Source organism: Macaca fascicularis, chromosome 4, assembly GCF_037993035.2.
Source record: "Macaca fascicularis isolate 582-1 chromosome 4, T2T-MFA8v1.1".
Lineage (NCBI taxonomy): Eukaryota > Metazoa > Chordata > Mammalia > Primates > Cercopithecidae > Macaca > Macaca fascicularis.
The window spans coordinates 131,006,968-131,029,148 of NC_088378.1; the positions used below are offsets into that span (position 1 = coordinate 131,006,968).

Consider the following 22,181-nt stretch of genomic DNA (forward strand, 5'->3'; position numbering starts at 1 on the left):
CGGGCCGGGCAGCGGGCTCAGAGGCTGCCTTCGGCTCCTGCAGCTCCGCAGGTCGCCACTGGGGGCTGCCGCGCCGGAGAGCTCGGCGGGGACGGTGCGCACGGCCGCCGGGTTCCTGGGCGCCTCTGGCCGCTGGGCTTTCTCCACGGCTGGCCCTGCGCTGTCTCCGCAGCCCGCCCGACTCCCTCTCAGATTGGAGCGTGTGATCCGTGTGTGTGTGTGTGTGTGTGTGTGTGTGTGTGTGTGTGTGTGTGTGTGTGTGTTTGTGTGTGTGTGTGTGTGTGTTTGTGTGTGTCTGGAGAGGAGAGAGAAACCGGGTACGCGCGTATGCGCGCGCGCGTGGGGAGCAGTGTGCATGCGGGGAGTACGGGGGAGTGTGTTTGTGTGTGCGTGTGGGTGTGAGTGCCTGGCTCCCTCTCGCTGAGACACACATACACTCACACATACACAACCCGCAGGCTCGTCTGAACTTGAAGACACCCCACATTCCAAGATGCCCGAGGTTCCTGGGAATGCCTGGGGTTCTTCGATCCGAAAAATCCTACCGGCATCCTCCTAGTGAGGGATTATTATTATTATTATTTTCTTTAATCTGGAAGAGAAGAGAGCAAGTTGTGCTTTTTCCCCCTTCTTCTTGCTAAATGCCATGGATATAACTGAATAAGCGGCTCAGGGCTCTCCCCGCGTGGACGTCCGAGGCCACCATCTGCCTGCGTTCGCCAGAGCCGCCGGAGCCGCCGGAGCCGCCGGAGGGTTTAGCTCGAGTCTGTCTCGGGCGGGGAAGGATGCGTGGCCGAGCCGGGGAGCCCGGGCGCCCCGCGGAGCCGGCCTCGGTGCCTCCCAGCCGGGGGTAGATGCTGCCTCGCCCAGGTAAGTGGTCGCCGGCGCTGCGTCTTCGCGATCCCGGGTGTCCGCGGGAGCTTGGCGCGGGGCTGAACGCACCCGAGGGAACCGGGAACTTTGCATCCCCTTCTTTTTCACTTGAAGACTCCCCTCATCCTAGGTGCTCCTGCGGACACCCCCTTCTCTTTTCGCCCATCCTTATCGCGAGAGATTTCCTTTTCTTTCTTTAGTCTTTTTTTCCGATAGTAGGGGTGAAACTCTGGCGGGGAGCGGGGAGAGCGGGGTCCGTGTGAGGCTGGAGAGCAGGATGGAGAGGCGGGTGGATGGAACCGTTGAAAGCAGCAGGAGAACTTTGCCGCCAGACCACTCTGTTGCATCTCCGCACATGCGAGGCCTGGCTAGAGCCATTGCTGGGGGCTGGGTGAGGGCGCCGGGGACTCCCTGAGCTCTGTGGACTGGGTAGGGTGGGGTAAAGCCAAGTGCGGAGGGGTTGATGCAGAGCGGATGGGAGGAAGGAAGGCATGGTTGCAGTTTGGGGAGGCAGGTAGGGCAGGTTCAGGGACCCTATGCTGGCCTCAGGCAGAAAGCGAGATCAGGGGGATTGTGTGTGTGTGCAGCCTGGGGCATCAGAATGGCATGATGAAGCAATATGGAAAATGGCATTAGCCATGCCTGGGTTCCTAGGTCTCTGTCTCCCACCCAGCCCTGCCCTGGTTCTAAGGTTGGTCTGGGTAGGGAGGAGGGAGAGCAGTGGACCGTTCCGAGGTGGACAGTGCCTTGCTTTGCACAGACCTTCTGAGGGAGGTGTCCTACTCATCTGCCCATCAGCCCAGTACAAAGGACAGAGGCAGAGAGTTCTAGGGAGATAGAGCCTCTGAAAACCAGAGCAGGAGGGAGAAGGGAGCCTGAGTTGAGACCGCAGAGGGACTGAGCCAGATTGTTGCCAAATGCACCGGTGACAGCAGACAGCTGCAGACAGACAGACACCTGCAGGGACAGGGAACATGTCAGAGCCTTCACTCTTGAGTTGGAGTTACAGGCATGGCTATAGATGAAGACCTCCTCCCCTGGCCACAACGGAGTGTGTGTGTGTGTGTGTGTGTGTGTGTGTGTGTATGCATGTGTATGTTTCAGGGAGGTGGCAGCTGTGGCCTCCGTGGCCTGATTGGCCTTCTAGTACTGGGGGAGGGGGCAGCTTCAGGAATTTGATCCCCTGCTGCTGGGGAGGAGCAAAGCTAGGGAGGAAACTGCCATTCCCTGGGCTGTGAAGCTCCCAGGGACCAGAGCTAGAGGTTCTATATGGGCTGTTATTCTTGTGTGGGGGCCAATTTGGAACTGAAAGTGGGGAGCAAGGAAACTGGGTCTTGGGGTTGTGCCCTGGTCTGGTCACTGCCCTCTGACGGGAGCTTTATTTGGCTGCACACAGCAGAGCCCTGATGGCAGTGGCATTTCCTTGTGGGGTACATTGGAGGCTGAAGGGAGTCAGGGTCCGATAGGGAGTATTCAGAAGCTCCAAAAGGCCTGCACTTGGAGCTGTCAGCCTCTGCCCACCATGCCAGCTGCCTTGGCCCTTCAGCTGATGCTGGAATGTCATCTTTCCCTTCTGACTCTGGCTGGGAGTGCAGAGTTGCATCTCTCTTTCTGGCCTCCTCACATGCTCAGGCCCCCTGCCCAGCCCTCAATTTAGAGTTTCTGTTCTAATTCCTGCCCAGGAATGTAATTATTTATCTTCCTGCCCTCATCCTGGGGATGCAAACAGCAAACTTGGCATTTCTGTTTCAGCCTCTGGAAGGCTGGCTCCCAGCTCCGTCTCCTGTCTGGAAGAACTGGGTGTCTGCCTGCCGTGGGCTGGAGGCTGGGTTTCAGGGTTCCTTCTTCTGTGAAGTGCCAGTTCTTTGCTCAGGCCCAGAAACGTCAGAAGCTGGGGAGTCTGGCCTGAGACAGGGTGAGCTGGGAGCTTCCAGGAGGTGAGGCTGAGGAGAAGGAAGATAGATAGGAAGAAAATACAGTCACAGTGGGTGGGGCCACCGGGGAAACCAGGCAGCCTTCTGGCCAACTGAGTCCTGCTTTGACTGAAGGAGGAATTGCTCTTCTTATCTTTGCTGCAGCTCCAAAGGAAAACAAACAAACAAACAAACAAAAAAAAACAAGAAAAACAAAAAACAGGGATTCTGGCCTCTAAGTGCCAGTTTGCCAAGCCTCTTCAGCTTGTGGGGTTGAGCAGGTTCTGCTTTCCTTTTTTGGGGGGGGTGGGTGTACAGAGGCTTATAAGCTCCTGGCATGGGGTCTGGCTACCCAGGGACAGTGGAGAAGTGAAATTGGAATTAATTGTTTTCAGAAACTCCCCTTTCCTAAGGTAGATATGAGCATCTAGGGAGTTCACAGTCTGATGGGGGAGGCTGCTAGACTGGAAGCAGAGACATAGAACAATAAACAACCTGGGATGGCCAAGTGGAATTGGACTCTGAACAAGAGCAACCACAATTTGAGTATTTTGTGATTTTTCTTTGGGTAGGGGTGGAGTTTTAGGGTCCAACTTATTGAAGGGATAGAGTTGTCATATAATGGAATGAAACCTCAACATGTGGGGGCCTAGGTTCAAATTCTGGCTCTGCCACATCTTGGTTAACCATATGAGTCTTTGTGTTTTGACCTGGTAAAATAAAATAATAGCACGTGCCCAACAGATGTATTATGACCTGATGTTTTCCTGGCGGTCCCCAAACCCCTTTTCAGATCTGAGTCTTTGGTTGAAGCAGAGAGGTTAGAAGGGAGGGAGAGGTCTTCAGAGACATGGAGGATAGTACAGCCAACTTCCCCCTGTCCAGGGAGCTGCCAGGAGGGTTTGATGCCATCAGACATAAGCTGATTGTTAAAAGACTCCATGAACCCTCCAGAAAACTTTGAGGATTGATGGTTGAAGAGCAAATTTCACCTCTGGTGTCCAGGCACGTGCTTCCCTCCCTTTCTCTTGTTTGTTTTGGATTTTTATGGCCATGAACATTTGCTCAGGAAGAGGGGCTCTGCATTTTACAAGTATCACCTGCCGCCCTTTCCTATCTAAGGTTTGAATGTAAAATACCCGCCCCCCGCCAGCACCCAGTCTTCTCTTTCTGACTCTGTTGCCCACTCCCCCAAGGGTGACCTCATACGAATGTTGTGAGGCCCAGGTAAAGTGAATGGATACAGCTCTGTGGGGCCTGGGCAGGGGCTGTGATTGAACTGGGTCCTATCTGTGTAGTTGGGAGATGGAACATCCAATTTGGGAGAGGGGACTGGTTTTCTTACTGATGAAACAGGATGCTAATGCTCGTCCTCCAGGGTTGTTGGAAGGGCAGAGCAGCATGTGTGACTGAACTTTGTAAACTAGACAAGCCCTTTAGCACTCACAGCTATATTTGTGACCCTTTCTCATTAAGACTGTCACTAAAATGTCAAATATAATTATACTCAGGTATCAGGGCACTAAATGTGGACTTTCACGGGTCAGTTTCATGTGGGACTGCAGTTAACTAGTGATTACAGGCCAGGCAGATGGACACTGTGTTTTCTGAGAAAAGGGGTGTTAAGAACCTGCAGAAACAGGGCAGTTGTGGTTCAGATAATTGGGTGGGACTGGTAACAGGAAGCTAGGAAGGGGCACATGAGCAGCATTTTTGGAAGAAGCATTTTTGGAGGGTTTTTCCTAATCACACCCTCCCATTAAATTTTAATATCACAGACATTCTATATGTATATCTGTACTTTGTATATCAAAAGATTAAGTTCTCTTTTCTTGCCTCCCCACCAAGAACACATTTTTGCCCCCTTGGGGGCGATATTGTCCCCACTGAGGATGCATTGTCCTAAAATTAACAGAGGTTAGTGTTAGAAGAGGTGGATTAATGAGGCAGGGGGAATTCAGAAGATAGTGAGGGAGATAGATGGACTTGCAACTTGCTACCCCAAGTGTGGTCTGTGGGCCAGTGTCAGCATCACCTGGGAGCAGGTAAGCCATGAAAAGCGCCATGCTCCAGACCTCCTGAGTAGGAAACTCCATTTTATCAAGATGGGAGGTCAGGACAGTGTTGGCTTGACTGCCCGAGAACACAAGGCTTAACTTTGAACAGAGGGTCAAAAATAGCTATGTTCTGGGCCACTCAGCTTGTTCAACTGTTGAGTCCAAATCACCAAGCAAGTTTTAGTAATGGCACAGTCTACACATGTCATGATTTATCAGTCTTTTTTTTTTTTTTCTGAGTGATTTCCTTGCATTGTAACTGAGGGTTGTATAGAAGGTATGGGGGCCCTGCAGAGAAGACTCAGGGCTTCCATGCAATGGAAAATCAGGGCATCTTTGATTGGAACAGAACTGGGCCTGCTTTTTTGAATGTCTCCAAGGGCCAAGCCTAATGGAGACCAGACCAACCTGAGGAACCACTGGAACTATAGAGACAAGATATGGGTGTTAAACTGTGTCAAGCTGAGGAACAAAACTGTGTTCTCGTCATTTATCAGCCTGCTTGGGATTGTCTGCAGGAGAGCCTGGGCCTCCCTGGCAGCCATCCTGTATTAACAGGGCAGCCCCCAAAACATGAGAGATTGCAAAATAAGTTGGGCTCTTTAGAGTTCACTGCGTTTATTATTGGCATGTCCTATATTCACCCACCAGCAGGAGCTAAACTACAGTTCACGTGCCCAGAAACAACATAAAGAAGCAGAAAGCTGAGCATCTCTGAACCCCTCTTCCCTCCATGTTTCCTGCCTGGGTCCTCTCACCTCAACGCATCCCTTCTTCTACCCCATTTTGGTGTAGGACAACACAGAGGAGTAGGCTCCCTCTTGCCTTAACTCAGATCTCTAATAAACTTCCTAGGGATGCAAAGTCTATTTGGCCCTCCCATTTCTTCTTCCCAGGGACTCACTTCCTATTCCTTTTCTCCAAAAGTAGCACTCTCTGCCCAGCTACCCCATTCTTTTTCATTCTCCTGTTAAGGCAGCTTTAGTCAAAGAAGCCAGGGAGTCCCCCAACTAATACTGAGGGTCTGTGGAGGCTCCTACTTCAGAATAATTGTAAAGTAGGCCTTGATGTCCCCAAAACATATGAAATGTGGCCACTTACTGGGGAATGAGCCATGCTAAGGTCTCAGCACCTGGTGAGAGAGCGATGGATGATGGCAGTGAGGGCAAAGGCACTTCGGACTTTCGGAGCTCCTGGAAACTCCTAAAAATGCCTAACAATGGCTGTAAGATGAGGCCTTGTCATTCTAAAAAGGTATTGAAGATTCCTGGGTGGGTAGAATTGATTCCTTGACTCAACCTTTCATGTAATGAAGCCACTATAATACCTAGAAATGTCCTCCTGGGCCAGAAGGGAGGGAGGATGAATGGGGATCTGGGGTCATGGAGGTGAGCGGTTAGAGGTCCTCCTCTAGCACGAGGCACTGAGGGCTGGTCAGAGAATGCTTGCTGGGGTGCGCGAAACGTGGAATGAGCTCTCCTTTTAGCTCTGCCCAGAACTTGCTGTGTGACTTTGGCCATCCCCTCTCTCTTCCTGTCCTCACCTGTAGATCAGAGCCTGTGTGCTCTCCTAAGGCCTTTTCAGTTCAGGTCGTTGATCCTTTGATTTACGAGTCCATGTTCCAGCCTCAGAGCAAAGACATCTCTGCGGAGCCATCTGGACCCCGGAAGCTACTTGGCTGGGGTCCTGATCCTCCTTCCCATCCTCTTCTGCCAGATAGCACTGACCTGAGGCTTTTCCTTGCTTCATGCTCCTGACTACTCTATGACCAAACACTGTAACTAGGTTTCATTTGGAATGACCAGGATCCCAGGGCTGCTGAATGAATGAAGGCGTCTCTTTCCTCCCCACGCCCCCACATACATGTGCACACACCCACACATTCATACACACACCCACCCACCAGTGTACACATGTCCACATACCTCACACACATCCATACTTGCATGCCCACACATATACCTATACACACCCACATTTATGCTTATAGTCACACATATATTCACATACATATACATACTCACACTTGTACATTCATACATGCACACACACGGCACCATTCATGTGCACACGTTCACGAGTTCATATACCTGCTCTTACAAATGGAACACTCCCACATATTCACACACACACATGCACACACTCCTTTTTTCCACTGCACTGGCTTCTCCCTCAAAGACATGGGCGGGTGCCATTCAACCCTTTCAGCTCACTGTCTACTTTAGAGAGCATTTCAATACATGGCCTCCTGTCATTCCTGTAGCCCTCTGACCTCATTCAGGAGGATAAAACCATGTCCTCTTCTGTATATGGATGAGGAAACTGGCTTGGATTTGCAGGTAGCAGGGTCAGGATAAGCGCCAAGACTTCTGGATCCTGTCCAGAGATTCACCTATCACTTTGGAGCTGCCGTAGCACATTCTGCTCTGTAGAACAACCCTGAAAGACAGGAAGGGTATATTTTGTCCCTGTGTTAAAGATGGGAAACTAAAGACCAGGGAGATTCACACACAGACAAAGGGTGACCAGACCTCCTATCCTTCTCAGCCAGGACATGTGCATATTTCTGCAGCTTCTTGGTGATCGTCTTCCTTCCTGGCTCTCAGTCTGCTGGAAGCTTTTATTCACACTAAACTCCAGCAAGTGAGAAATGCCACCCTGGGGCAGCCCATGGGCATTCCAGTTTCAGTTCTGACTTGTTTCCACCAAAGTAGGGTGTGGGAGAAGAGTAGACTGCCTCTGTCCTCAGGGTCGGGGTAAATAAGCCCTCTCATTGCTATTTCTTATAATGGGAACAAGCTACGCCCATCATCAATGTATCCTTTTTTGTAGTCTCAGCCCACCTCACCTCTTGAGGCTATAGCTTTTGTGCTTTTCTGCCTGCTATGGCAGTGAGGTTTCCTTTAGCTCGCTCTGAAGTGCCTCCTTCACTTCCTTCAAACTTTAAGGCCCAGAGAGCCTGTTCCTCTAGGATGTTAATCAATCCCATCCTCCTTCATCCATCCCTTTCATGACTTGATGGCCAGCAGTCTTCCCCTGTTTGGTTTAATTCAGCAAGCGTTAATCGAATGCCTACTATGTGCCACCCAGGGAGCCTGACACTGCAAATGTGAATTACCTCTCCAATCCATGTGTGCACGCAGCCCTCCATCTCACCGATCATTTGACTTCTTCTCCTGCACTTTTTCTAGCCCTGTTTGTGGACCCCAGGATTTGATTGTGTTGGGGGTGGCGGTTCCAAGTTCTGGCTGATTTCTAGTCAGCCCTCACCTGCATTTTCACGTGTGTGTGTGTGTGTTCGTGTGTGTTGCCTAGGAGTCAGTCAAGGTCACACCTGATTAACTGCTTGATGTAAAGCTGATAGTGGTGGTGGAGATGATGCTGATGGTGATGGTGATGATATGGTGATGGTAATGAAGGCCACTTAAGAAACGGACTCTCAAGCTGCTTTCCCAGCTCCCTCCCCTGCTCTACCACTAAGCTGACATCTTACCATCTCACCCAAATAGAAACTGATAGGATGAAGAGATTTGGGGTCATTGTCCCAATATAGGGACAGCTGGCCTGAAAGGAACCATTAATCTTCTTCCTAGCCTGAGGACTTATGTCACAGAGGCCGAGCTGGGAAGCAGGGGAGCTGAGGCTAGAGACCCTGGAATAGACATTAAATCCTGGACTCTCTGTCCAGAGTCACACCTTCTAAGCACATGACAATAAGGGCTATTGCCCTGGAGGAAAGGGTGGTTCCCCAGGCTGTTGTGGGACGAGAATCTGGAAATGAGGCTGCTGGCAGGGAATGTGCTTGCAATCACAAAGTGGTTGCAAATGGGCAAAGCAGGTTCCTGATGCTTGGGAGGCCTTCACCTGATGAGCAAAGACCGGTCCTTGCCCTTGGGAAGTTTATGTCTAAGGAGGAGGTAAAGCAGATACACAAAGCACATTATTAGGGAACATTTTGGCACCAAAATTCATGGATGGAGCACCTTTCTCACAGGGAGAAATGTGTGTACCTGTGCCCCCATTCGTAGGACTTGCGCTGTGTTCTGTTTTCCTGGTTGTGTGAACTTGAGTGGGTTATTCTTTCTGTGCCTCAGTTTCCTCATCTGCAAAATGAGGATAATAATAGTACCCACTTCACAGGGTTGTTAGGAAAATTAAATTAACTACTATACATAAAATACTTGGAACAGTGCCTGGTACATACTGAACACTATATAAGTGTGAGCTATTAGTAGTAGTAGTAGTAGTAGTAGCAATAGTAGTAGTAGAGTAGTAGTAGTGGAAATAGTGGTTTTTTTCTAAGCATGGAGAGGACCATACTTAGAAAAATACCACTAAGGACCCTCTTAACTGATACTCCTTTCTAACAACCACCTCTTAAGTTAGACAGCAATCTGGGGACTCTCCACATGATCTCATTTGTCCCTTCCAACAAACCTACCAGGCAGTCAGGATACACATTATGATTATAACCACTTTGCATAAAGGGGAACGGAGGCACAGACGTTATGAAGTGGTTTCTGGTCTGATGGGGTTTTCATGGTACCTTACAGCCACACTGCATTCAGGCGAGGGGTCACAAGAATCTTGGAGCAGAGGGTTTTGGATGATGATAGCTGATAAGTTCAGGACTGGCCTTCCCACCTGGCCTTTATGCATGTTGGGATCAGGCTGCTGGGAAAATAAACCATGGTGGGAAAGGAAGATCTGATTCCAGGCTTGCATAACTAGGCGGGGTCCACGTGAAATGTCATGGGGAGAAGCAGGCTGCCCTCTACACAGCACCCCAGAGGATGGGAGTTAGGCCACAGGACATGAGTATTGAAGCCTTTTGAAACTGTCATGAGTGCCTTGGGATGGGGATAGGGATAAGAGTAGCATCCACTTTATAGGGTTGTTGAACGTTTATGTAAGGGCGGGGCTGTGCTGGGAGCACTCAGCGGGCACAGAAGGGACGGGGAACCTGGATTAGGACCTTTTGATTCAGCCTGGCCTGGTGTGTGGGCAGAAAGCCAGAGACATCCTCCTGGGCCATATTCCTACCCACCCCACGCCTTTGTCCCAGGGCTGCTCCTAGTAGTGGGAAAGAGACCCTCCTGGATCTTTTGGTTTGAAAGGGCTTGGAAGGAATTTAGGGCAAGAAAATGGGCCTTGTGGCTTGGTGCGGTGGTTCATGCCTGTAATCCTCACACTTTGGGAGGCCAAGGCAGGCAGATTGCCTGAGCTCAGGAGTTCGAGACCAGCCTGGGCAATGCGGTGAAACCCTGTCTCTACCAAAATACAAAAAATTAGCTGGACATGGCGGCAGGCGCCTGTAGTCCCAGCTACTCAGGAGGCTGAGGCAGGAGAATCACTTGAACACAGGAGGGGGAAGTTGCAGGGAGCTGAGATCGGGCCACTGAACTCCAGCCTGTGTGACAGAGCGAGACTCCGTATCCAAAAAAAAAAAAAAAGAAATAAAAGGAAAGAAAATGGGCCTTGGGCCGGGACCCAGAAGAGCGGATGAGGACCTGCAGCAGGGAAAACCAGACTGAAGGAGGGAATGCTCATGGGGATGGGGTTTTAGGAACTCAAGGGTGTCAAGGTGCAGGAATGGATCATGGATTAGTATCTAGGGTGGGACATGAGGTGATGATGGAGGGTTGGTGTGGGACCATAGGAAGAGGAGTCAGGAAGGTGGTGAAGGCCAGAATGAGACAACAGCAAGAACAACAGGAGGAAAGCTAGGAGTGGGACCTGACTGGAGCCCAGGCCTCTCAGCCACTCTCTGCTCAGAGCCAGGCTGGCCAGGACCCAAAGCCCCAGCCCAGTGTCTCCCTCTTGGGGTGGGGAGAGATGTCAAGGCCCTGAGCTCCTTCTAGGGCTCTGTGATCAGCCTGTTCCATAAATCTTAGGTCATGTAAATTTGGTGCATAATTGGGAGGCACTGCAGGTACCTGCGGCTCCAGGATAAAATCCAGGCAGCTCCGGAGAGAGAGCAATGGATCATGAGTTACAGGGAAGGCCGGTGGGACGCAGTGGTGGCTGGCCCGGCTTGAGACGTGAGTTATCTCAGGCTGGGCTGCCCTGCCGTGCTGCTGCGCTGCAACGCCGGGCTGATATTTACTGTATATTGGTTTTTAAATTACAGTACAACATTGATTCGCTGCTCTTTCACTTCAGCCCTCACTCTCTGTCCCTGTTCTGCTGGACCTTTCTCTGCCTCTCCATCTCTCTCTCCATCTGTCTTGTCTCTCTCCAATTCAGTTTTTAATACAGAGTATTATCTTACATTGTATCATGTTACCCTATGGAATTAGGCTTACACTGCGTTGTATTTATTGGAGTATGCATTATATTCATCCCTTCCATGCATACAGCACTTTATACATTTTAAAGCCCTACTTGCAGCCGTACCTGTCTTCTTTGGACCCCATGACAGTGAGGAATTAGGGCAAGCAGACTTGTCTCCATTTAAACATGAGGAAACTGTAGCTCAGGAAGGCTAATGGAATGACCAAGTCATGCTTGCATTATATTATATTATACCATAATAATAATGGCTACTGGGTATTGAATGCTTGCTGTGAGCCCCGTGCTATTCTAAAATAAGCTTTACGTACTTATTTTATGCCCGCATTCATTCTGTGCAGTGGGTATTGTTATTACTTCATTTTACAGGTGAAGGAATGAAGATTCAGAGTGGGTTAGTAGCTTGCCCAAGGTCACACAGCTATTACAGTAAAATTCAACTTTGAATTAGCTGGATTCAAACCCCAGCAACCAGCTCCTGAGCCCACTCTTAACCAGGATGCATACTGTCACGTGCTGTGATCCCTGAGTTGGATTGGGGGTGGGAGAGTGAGGACAGGGCGGAATGGCTTCATGGTGCTGCAAGAGGCATTCTTATCCTCACACGACTTCAGTTTCTTTCTGTTTTCACTGCACCCAGGGGAAAGGCCTGAGGACCTTGCAACAGCAGGAAATGTCCCCAGGGCGGGCAAGGGGCCAGGTTCCTTTTACCCTAATATCTGCAGATGTTTAGGGCTTCAATAGCCACTGTTTTGGCCCCCAAGCAAGGGCAGAAGGGCAGGCGCAGAGTAAGGCTGGTGGGAGCCCTGGCTGGGTGGTGTGGTTGCCATCCATCCTCCTTCTTTCCTGTGTCCATGGAGGGAGGGTGACATCCTGACCTCCATGGTGTCTCTCTCAGTACTGCCTTTGTGTGTTCCCTTGCCCTTTGTTTCAGAGGCAAAGCGCTTGCAGCCCAGGAGCACCTCTGAGCTGGGCCTAGCTGCCAGGAGCACAGTGAGCCAGTGGGCAGCAGGGGAAGAGCTGGGGGTTCTGTGCACTCTGTCAGGTCCAGCCCTGCCCTCACTAGTGCACAGCAGTGAAGAGGCCCTGCTGAGTGCTGCCCACTGCGGCCTGAGATGCCTGGTGCCTGAGCAGGAGTTGGAAGGGGTGACTGGGTCTAGTGTGGAGCATCCTGAGGAGTCCTTCCTCTCCTGATCCTCACATCCCCACTTCCTCCATCATCCTAAGGACCTATTGCCATGGCTGGAGTCAGGCCACAATATGCCACTTGCCGTGGCCCAGACACTCATCTCTTTGTCTCCCAGGTCACACTCATGGGGAAGGGAGGCAGATGTTTTGGGAGAAGCAGGGATCCCCTGTGCCGTCTGCATGTCCCTTATTGGGGTGGGTGGGGGAAAAGAGTCCTGAGCCTGAGGATGTCGTGAGTCCCATAACTCCAAGAAGCCATCCTTGGCAGAGTGCAGCTCCACACATCTGCATTTCCGTGGTCCTGCTGTGAAGTGAAGCTTGCTCCCTGCCTACTTCTCACTCTGTCCTTGCTAATGGGGCCCTGCTTCTCTCCGGAGCTGCCTGGATTTTATCCTGGAGCCGCAGGTACCTGCAGTGCCTCCCAATTATGCACCAAATTTACGTAGCCTGAGATTTATGGAACAGGCCACACATTTGTGGAAAGTGTGAAGTATAAAGGTAAAGTGAAGCTTATACTTTTTCCTGTGGGCTCAGAATCACCCACCATTCCCTGCCACCCCCCTGCCCCGTGATGGACACAAACTGGGAGCATAACCCTGAGGGTGACGTTTCTGTTGCTTTTCTTATGAATAGCTACTACTTGATGAGCACTTGGTATGTGAGAGGAATTTTAGTACAGTGAATCAGGCCCAGGAGTCAGACAGCTGGGTTCAAATCTCAGCAGTTCCACTTAGGAGCTATGTACCCTCATGCAAGTCACATAGCTCTTTGAGCCTCACTTTCCCCTTCTGTAAAATGGAGCTAACAGCAATACTTAATCCCTAGGGTTGTCATGAGTATAAAATGGCAAATAGCTACAAAATGCTATAGCACCTGGCACATGGCATATATTATTAAAGTGTTTGTCTATACCATAATTTATATGCATTCTCTCATTTTGTCTCCCAGCTCCTTTTGCAAAGTAGGTATTACCTCCTTGCACATGTGAAAACTGAAGCTCGAAATATCAATGAGATTTGCCCAGGTCTAGGGTGACCAATTGTCTGAATTTGCCGGAGACTAAGGGGATTCCTGGGATGCAGTACTTTCAGTTGTGGTTTTTTTGGTTTGTTTGTTTTGTTTTGTTTTGTTTTTGACACAAGTTTTGTTCTTGTTGCCCAGGCTGGAGTGCAATGGCAAGATCTCGGCTCACTGCAACCTCTGCCTCCCAGGTTCAAGTGATTCTCCTGCTTCAGCCCACTAAGTAGCACCACTATGCCTGGCTAATTTTTGTATTTTTAGTAGAGATGGGGTTTCACCACGTTGGCCAAGCTGGTTTCGAACTCCTGACCTTGGGTGATTCACCTGCCTCGGCCTCCCAAAGTGCTGGGGTTACAGGCGTGAGCCACTGTGCCCGGTCAGGACTTTCAGTTTTGAAGTTAGGAAAGTCCCAGGCCAACTAGGCTGAGTTGGGCACCCTACCCAGATCACAGAACAAATGCATGGCTGAGCCAGGATTTGAATCCAGTTGTTTCTGATATCCACTGCCGTGCCCTAAGCCATTCTAGACACTCTCAGGGATGGAGCCTCTCTTAGCTGCCCACATTTATGGAGCTCTGGCAGGCTCAGAGCTGCTATCCCACTTAATTCTCACAAAACTCTGTCACTTAGGCAAATTATGGCAAAGAGGGAACTGAAACACAGAGGTCAAGTCGTGCTCCCAGGGTCACCCAGCTAAGAAGTGACCGAGTTGGGACTGGTACCCAGGCCATCTGGCCCCAATGCCCCACACTCCTGACCACTCTGCTGCAGCTTGGCTCCCATCCTTTCCAAATTCCCCCCAACGGTACCTGGTCTCACTTTTCATCCCAGTGGCCTCTGGAATAGTCAGGGCAGGTACTTTTAAACCTGTTCTATAGGACAGAAAACTGAGGCTCAGAGAGGCCAAATTCCTAAGCTAAGGTCACATAGCTTGTAAGTGATGAAGGCAGGACTAGATTTCATCAGGAGTTCTCAGCTGATGCTTCTCACTCTTGTTTTCATGTTTGATAAATAGACAGGATGCCCCCAGTCCCTTTTTCTGTTCAAATTCATATGAAGTTTATGAGGTCTCAGTCATCAATGGGCCAGCTATGCAGGCAGCAGGTTTGGGGAGACCTGGACTCTTGCGGTCCCTTGGCTCCAATATTCCATTTGATGTAGTTGTCATTATCCGATCCTTCCCCCAGCAGGTAGAGGAGGCACCTTGTTGCAGAATGAACATGCCCGCCTGCTAGCAGCCCATCTACTCACTATAGGAGCCCACCAGCAGCCCCAGGGTTCTCTGTGGACTTCCAGCTCTCACTCCTTCCACTAGCTGGGGATTAAACGTAGAAAAGGCTGCATTCTCCTGATTGGGCAGCAAAGATGCTATTAATGCCAGGCTGGCTTCTAAGGCAACTAAATAAACAGAAAGGACAGGGACAAGAGTCTATAAATTCTAAATGATGTTCAGGAAAGTGGCCTGGGCCCCAAGCCCCATAAAACCCAGGCAGCCTGCTGGGCTGGTGGCGATTTATGGGCCCCTTCCTCTGCTGTGGGGTCATCTGCCCATCAAGCCTCCCGCTTCTAAGGTACTTTTTCTCTTTAACTTCCAAACACTTCCCATAGTAATTAGCATTTCATGGTTGTGTTTAAGCCACTCATATGGCTGCATCACTCCCCCATTTAACAGATAGGAAAACTGAGGCACACAGGGGGTTTATGAACTAGATAATGACCCAGGTCCCTTGATGCTGATCTAGAAAGTTCTCTGATGTTCATACTAAGTAAGCACTTACTACATGCTGGGCACTGCCTTAAGCCCTTTGCACTTATTATCTAATTTATTGCCCGTGACAACCCTAGGACACAGGTACTGTTATTTTAACTATCATCTCTACTTCCTAGTGAGGAAACTGATATATAGAGCGTTTTAGTAACTTGCTCAGGACCACACATGTGATAAGTGGCATGCAGGGATTTAGCCCTACCCCCTCAACCATCACGCTGTCAGCAAAGCATGAGAGCAGAACGGGAGGAGGGGTAGCTGCTGTTCTGAAGGGCCTGGCTCTTTGCTTCTTCCCAGGAAACTGTGGGCCCCCCTGTTTCGAAGACTCTGTGCTCTGGGCAGCTTCAGCACCTCCAGAGAGACATTCCTCAAGGAGTAGTGAGGGCAGGCTAGGGGCTGGGCAGGTCGATTGAGAAGTGCCATGGAGAGAATGCCGGGCTGGGAGTCTGGACGCTTGCACGGCCACCCCAGCTCTGCCACCAACTGGTTGTGGGGCCCTCAAAGGCTCCTCCCCTTTTCCTCTGCATGTCTCTGATTCGAACGGAGGTGGGGCGTCACATGGTTTGGGGATCCACCTGATAGTGGTGATGGCAGCAGAAAGGAGGGCCACCGAGGCTCCAGCATCGGACCTGGCCCTGCCCTCACTGTCAGAAGTGCAGACTCACAATGGGTGCCCAAACTGCCTGCTGAAACCTGGGTTATTTAAAACATCCAGTGCCTGGATGTTTTGAGGTTCTGCTACTTTAGGAGGACTCTGGGCTTCAGCTCCCTCCCTCCCCATTGCCATGCCTTATGGGGTTTGCTGGGGGTTAGGGAAATGACAGACCTTGGCTGCTGCAAGTTATCTACAGCCCAACACTGCTTTTCCATGGCGGGTGCTCAGAGGAGGGTCTCTACTGATTGTTGGAGGCGTGCAGCATCCTCTTATTCTGGCCAAGGTCTGTGAAGTCCCCAGATCAATGAAGAAGAAGAATTCTTCAATGTGCTGCCAACCTAATCGGCCTTGCATGATTCCATTCAACTCACTTGCAGTTAACAGATGTTTACTGAGCACCTAGTATTGGTCAGCTGCTGGGTGACAGAGGCCAGCTAATTAGACTTAGTTTCTGCCTTCAAGGGCCTCCCAGTCTGGTGGGGAGGCAGAGAGGTAAAGAAACAATTATAATGCACCGTGATGGTCCTGTGACTGGAGGCAAGAACTGCAGTGCTTCCAGCAAGAGGTGATTCCTCTCCAGCTCTGCTTCTGGGCCGCTTGCTAAATGGCTGCAGCACCCTCTTGAATGGCCCCATTAAGTTCCTCTAGGCCACTCTCCCATAGACAATGCGCACACCTTGCTGAAGATGTTTCAATGCATTTAGGATAAAATCCTAACCCTTTAGGTGGCCTGCCAGGCACTGGCCCTGTCCATTTCTTTACCTCCTTCTGTGCCTTCTCCCCACGTCCTGCACACTGAGGGAACCATGAACACTTACTAGAAGAGATCGTGTTCTTTTCCACCTCTGGGCCTTTGCATTCTGCCTGGAACACCATTTCTCTACCCTCTGCATGGCTGGACGCTACTCGTCCTTCAGATGTCAGCTTAAATATTGCTTTTAGGGGTGGCCTGATCACTCCCAGTCTAAAGTTTGGCCCCTTGCTGCTCTCACTAAGGGCAGCTTCCCCCTGCCCCGTGTCTTCCTTTCCATGCTCTGTATCTGCTTGTTGGTTTATTGCTTCTCTCTTGCAGCCTGTGAACAACGTGGGGCAGGAATGGGGAAGGGACAGGATGAATGGTCCAGGGATTAAAAGCTCAGACTGGTGCTTAGACTGCCTGTGCAGAAATCTGGCTGCACAACTCACCGCTGTGTGACTCTGCGGAAGTTGCTTTATCTTTCTGTGTCCCAGTGTCTTCATGTGTAAAATGCGAGAAATAATAATACCTGCCCCCAACAGAGGTATGGTTTGGGCTAAATGAGTTAATGTATGTAAAGCACTTAGAACAGTGTCTGGCACATGGCAAGTGCTCAATAAATATTAGCTATCATTATTATTTTTATATCCACTGCTTAGAATAGTACCCAGCTCAATAAATATTTGATGATTGGCTGAGACACCTGGGCTGAATCTTCAAGGAAGTAGTTGAGGGTTGGTTAGAGAGAGAATAGTGACTCTTAGCCCTGGCTGCACGTTGGAATCACCTGGGGGGCTCTAATAAACACTGATGCCTGAGCCCTACCCCCAAGACAGTTGCCAGGCCATTGAAGTTTTAAAGCTTCCCTAGGATTCTGATTCCAGGGTTGAGAACCACAGAGATGGGGAAGAGAGACATTCACAGCCCAAGAACATGGTGCAGCTGGCAGTGCCATGCCGGAGGGAACGCAGAGGGTGAGGCGGGGCAAGGGAGTTGAGTGGCAGCACAGGAAGTCAGGGCCGGACCTGAGAGGGCCCTGCATGCCATGCAGAGGAGCTTAGGCTTGGTGGGGAAGTCGATGGAAGCCCTGGAAAGCTTTTAAACTGAGAATGACACGGTCCGATTTGCCTTTAAGGAACTCGGCCTAGGTAGCTGTGTGGAGGATGGATTACTGCGAGTGAAATTGAAGGCATGGAGATCAGAGTGCAGAAGCCCTTCTGCCGCAGTGACAGCAGTGCGGAGCCAGGCTTGTACTGGGCAGATGACTTGCTGGACCCAGTTTAATTACTTAATCCTCCTTGGCATGTCTGAACAGGGAAATCTGGGCAGTGCAGCATTCCACCTGGCCGCTCCTGCCCCCAACCACAATGCCAAACCGGTGTCACTCTGGGCTGATATAAACCCCATCTGGTCCTGACTATGGAACGGCTTTTCCATCTGGTTTCTAAGCCGGACTTCTGACCATCAGTGAAGATTCTCTAGTCCACACCCTGTTGGCCTCTGGGGTTCTTGTTTCAACCTGGAAATCCCTCCCAGGCCCACTTCCTCATTTATGATCCCCACCCTACCCCCGCAAAGCCCTGAGGTCTAAATGCCTCGAATGTACCAACTCTCCCCTGGTTCCAGGCCGGTGCTCCCTTGAAGGAACAGGCTCCCATCCTCCAGGGCTTCTCCCCCAGTGAAGGCTTAAATATAGTCTCAATCTTCTGTCGCCTGGATTATAGGTGGGGACTCATGCTTCCTGCCTCCCAGCTCCCTGGCTACCAAACTCTCTCTCCCTCATTGTTCAATTTTCTTCCCACATGGAACTGTGGATCCCAGAGCCACCTTTGGAAGGCAGGGCTCTTGACAAAGTGACCCATGTCCTTCCCATTGTAGCACACCATTTATCCCTGTTTGGAAGCAGTGTAAGTGGGTGCTCCCATCTTGCTCTGTATGGTCTTGGGCAAGTCATCTCATATCTGTGTGCCTTAGTTTCTTTATCTGTTATAATACAGGTGAAAATGGGGGAGATACAAAATTAGCTGCGTGTGGTGGCACATGCCTGTAATCCCAGCTACTCGGGAGGTTGAGGCAGGAGAATCACTTGAACCCAGGAGGCGGAGGTTACAGTGAGCCGAGATCACGCCATTGCACTCCAGCCTGGGCAACAAGAGTGAAACTCTGTCTCAAAAAAGGAAGGAAGGAAGGAAGGAGGGAGGGAGGGAGGGAGGGAGGGAAGGAAGGAAGGAAGGAAGGAAGGAAGGAAGGAAGGAAGGAAGGAAGGAAGGAAGGAAGGAAGGAAATGGGGGAGATGTTTAGTAACCCAGTGACACTGGGAATAATCACAGGTTTGAATTGGCCATCTGACTCAGAGGATACAGTAGGCTTTAATTTAGCACTGTGTTTCTTAGAATTAGCGAGGCATTTGGAACAGGACAGGAAACAGAGCACACATAGTATCTTTATCTTCATCTTGTGGGGAGGCCTGGAAGCCACCCACATACATAACTTTTTTTTGCCCCTCACCCATGTGGGCCATGTTGACTGCTGTTGATAAAACCTGAGAAGCGTGTTAAGGGTCTCCTTGATACAGAGAAGCTGCTGTCTCAATTTCCCATATACCATCTTAGACACGCAGATCCCAGGCCTGCATGCCAACTCACAGCTCCCCAGGCCCACAGATCAGGGGTTTCACTGGACACAGGGCAGACACCGCAGTCCACATGTATCTTAACTGCATTGTGGGAGCACAGGCCTGGGGTTATTTTCCCAGAGAGGCCAAGGCCAGTCCAGGCTGCTGTCAAACCTTGACTGAGACTTAGTTATCTGTACATAGTTCTCTTAGGAGGAAGACAGTCAGTAGATTGCTGTCAACTCACACAGGCAAAACCCAATTTATAAGAGAGAGAGGAGAGAAGGGAGGGAAACTGCAGACCATCTGGGAAGAGCGAATTTTGTTTGTACGTTTTGGGGGTAAACTGATCATCTGGCAGCTGGGAGAGCTATTAGTTTGGGCATTCCAGTTCTTGAGCAGGCTGTCTAGGGGCATTGGAGAATGTGATGGCAGTTGTTGTGGATTTTCCAGAAGAGCCTCAGGAGTTCATCTGTGGGGTATAGTCTCTGTAAGATGCCTGCTGGTGCCGCCTGACCAGCACCTCCACTTTAGCCAGGCCAGGTCTGCCCCTCGACCCCATCAGAACTCCTCAAGGTGGACTGCTATGGAATTCAATGGGTAACGGCGTGCCTAGTCCTCAAAACAGTGAAGATCAAAGTGCTTGTATACAAACATGTCCATAGTCAATGCTCAATGTAACTTCTTTTTTTTTTTTTTTTTGAGACGGAGTCTCGCTCTGTCGCCCAGGCTGGAGTGCAGTGGCCGGATCTCAGCTCACTGCAAGCTCCGCCTCCCGGGTTTATGCCATTCTCCTGCCTCAGCCTCCTGAGTAGCTGGGACTACAGGCGCCCGCCACCTCGCCCGCTCAATGTAACTTCTAAATGCTATTATTTCCCTCTTACCGGTTCCACCTCTGTTGACTTCTCTGGCTCTGTTGCCTGGTGTCCCATATCTTTTCTGGAGCTGAGATTCAGAAGTGGAGAGGAGGAAGATGGGGACACAGAGAGGAGGTCAAGGATCGAGACAGCTTTGTAATAATGTATTTTAAACGATAAACTGGTCAGGTTGCTTCCCTTGTGCTCTTTAGGGACTGGGGTTGAGGGAGATTTATTTTTGCTCTTTCTTTTAGCCAAGCCAGCATCAGTCAGAAGGGCCTCCCACCTCATAATTTTGTCCTATTGGCTGGAAGCAGACTGTGTCTGCCCTTTCGATTTTTCTCCCAGCTTTGGAGGAAAACTAGAAGCCCAGAGAAAGAGTGTCTTGTTCTTTCCTCATTGGAATCCCGGGAAGAGGACCCTGGTAGCAGGAGACTGTTCCTTTCCTGAGTGGCTCCACCTCTTTTCTCCAGGGAGCTAGATAGGCTAAGTAAGGGAGGGAGTCTCAGGCTGACCTTGGATCCTGGCAGTCCCAGGGACTTGCAGTATGACCTTGATCAAATGTCTTCCCTTCTCTTTAAAATTGTTTCCTCTTCTGTTTCCTCATCTTTACAACTGGGGGATGTAGGGGCTACAGACATAATATTGTAAGGACTCTAAGGAAACGGGCCTTCCCCTTCTTACTGTCAACATACTTTACGTGGTTCTCTTTAAGGTTGCTCTTGAAGGTCATCCTACCAAGTTTTGGCTTGAATATAAATGTTCGGGCTTTCTATAATGATTTGGGATCTATGTCCTCTGCTAGATGGTCCTGGCTCTTATACCTCCTGCCCTCCAATTTTTCTTAGAGTTGGGGAAAGTCTCGAAACTCCAGATCAGTCTTGTCGAGGCTTTTAGTTGGACAGACAGGCGTCGTGACGGTGTGTTTCTGAGTCTGTGTCTCAAATGGTCCGAGCTTTGGTACAGGGCAGTCTGACTCCATCACACACGTGGAGGGGCTGCTTTATGCAGACTCCTGTGATGGTGGTGGAGGAGGCTGGGGGGAGTGTGGGGCTGGAGAATATGATCACACTGATGGTGGAGAAGCTATTGTGGTCATGGTGTGGGGAATGCTGGGGAGGTAGGTAGGGCATCATGGGCTGTTAAGAAGCATTTTTGCTATGAGCAATGGAGAGGAAGTATTCTAATTTAAGGGAAAGGAACCCAGGTTTACATTTTGAAAAGATCACTCTAATTGCATTGTGGAAAACTGATTGGAGGATGGTGAGAGTGGGTGTATTAAGAGAGCAGTGGAGTAGTTTAGGAGAGAGATCATGGTAACTTGAATTATAGCAGTGGGGATGGATAGAAGTGCGCAGGTGCTGGAGCTGCTTAGGTGGTAAAATGATCAGGACTTGGTGGTGGTTAGAAGACACCTTGATCCCATTCGGGGAGCTGTGAATGTGAAGGAGATATCAAAGATGAACTCTGGATGTCTGCCTTGGGAAGCTGGGTGGATGGTTGGATTGTAAACTCTATGAGAGCAGGAATTTAACTTTGTCTATATGTATCTCTAGGTGCTCAAGCAGAAAAGCAGCACCTAGCACATGCTAGGTCCTCAATCAGTGTTGGTTGGATGACTGTTGCTGTTAACTCTTGGTCATGAACATGACGAAAGGTATATATTGTAAGCTGTGGTCCCCATGTTTGTGTCCACTACTGGACACGAAACACTCTTAGAGTTGGCTCACAGATGGCTAATATAGGGGCCAGACCTGAGACTCAGATGAACCTGCATTTGAACCCTAGGTTCTTCCTTTACTGATTGTACGACTTGGGGAAAATTAGGTAACATTCCTGAGCCTCAACATATTCAACTCTAAAATGGAGATAAAAAGAATGCTGACCTTACAGGGTTATTATTAAATGAGATAATGTTGGAAAGCACTTAGTGCAGTGCCTGTACCATGGTTGGTAAGTGCAGTGGTGGTCATTTAAGTAAATGAATTATCTATATTCTGAATCTAGCATCTTGTGGGCACACAAGGTCTGCCTGTGGAGTAACCAGGTGATGAAATGAGAGAAGGGGTGATATCCATGGTAATCGTAGTGCTAACAAGGACAGGGAAGTTATTGGAGACTTTGATGACAGGGCTGGTAATTGTGGGGAGGCTGAAGCTACTTCCACATCCGTCTTATCCTTTCTACCTTGATTTCTATTCTTGTTTCT

At 50.0% G+C, this 22,181-nt stretch overlaps 1 protein-coding gene across 1 annotated transcript in view; it reads left to right on the plus strand.

Moving 5' to 3' along the window:
* The first annotated feature begins 325 nt into the window (after positions 1–325).
* Positions 326–22,181, plus strand: part of LRFN2 (leucine rich repeat and fibronectin type III domain containing 2) — a 200,883-nt gene continuing 179,027 nt past the window's right edge. Inside the window, exon 1 of the mRNA XM_045390818.3 lies at positions 326–870. The gene's annotated coding sequence lies outside the window, so the exon portion shown is untranslated. The remainder of the gene's footprint in view (positions 871–22,181) is intronic.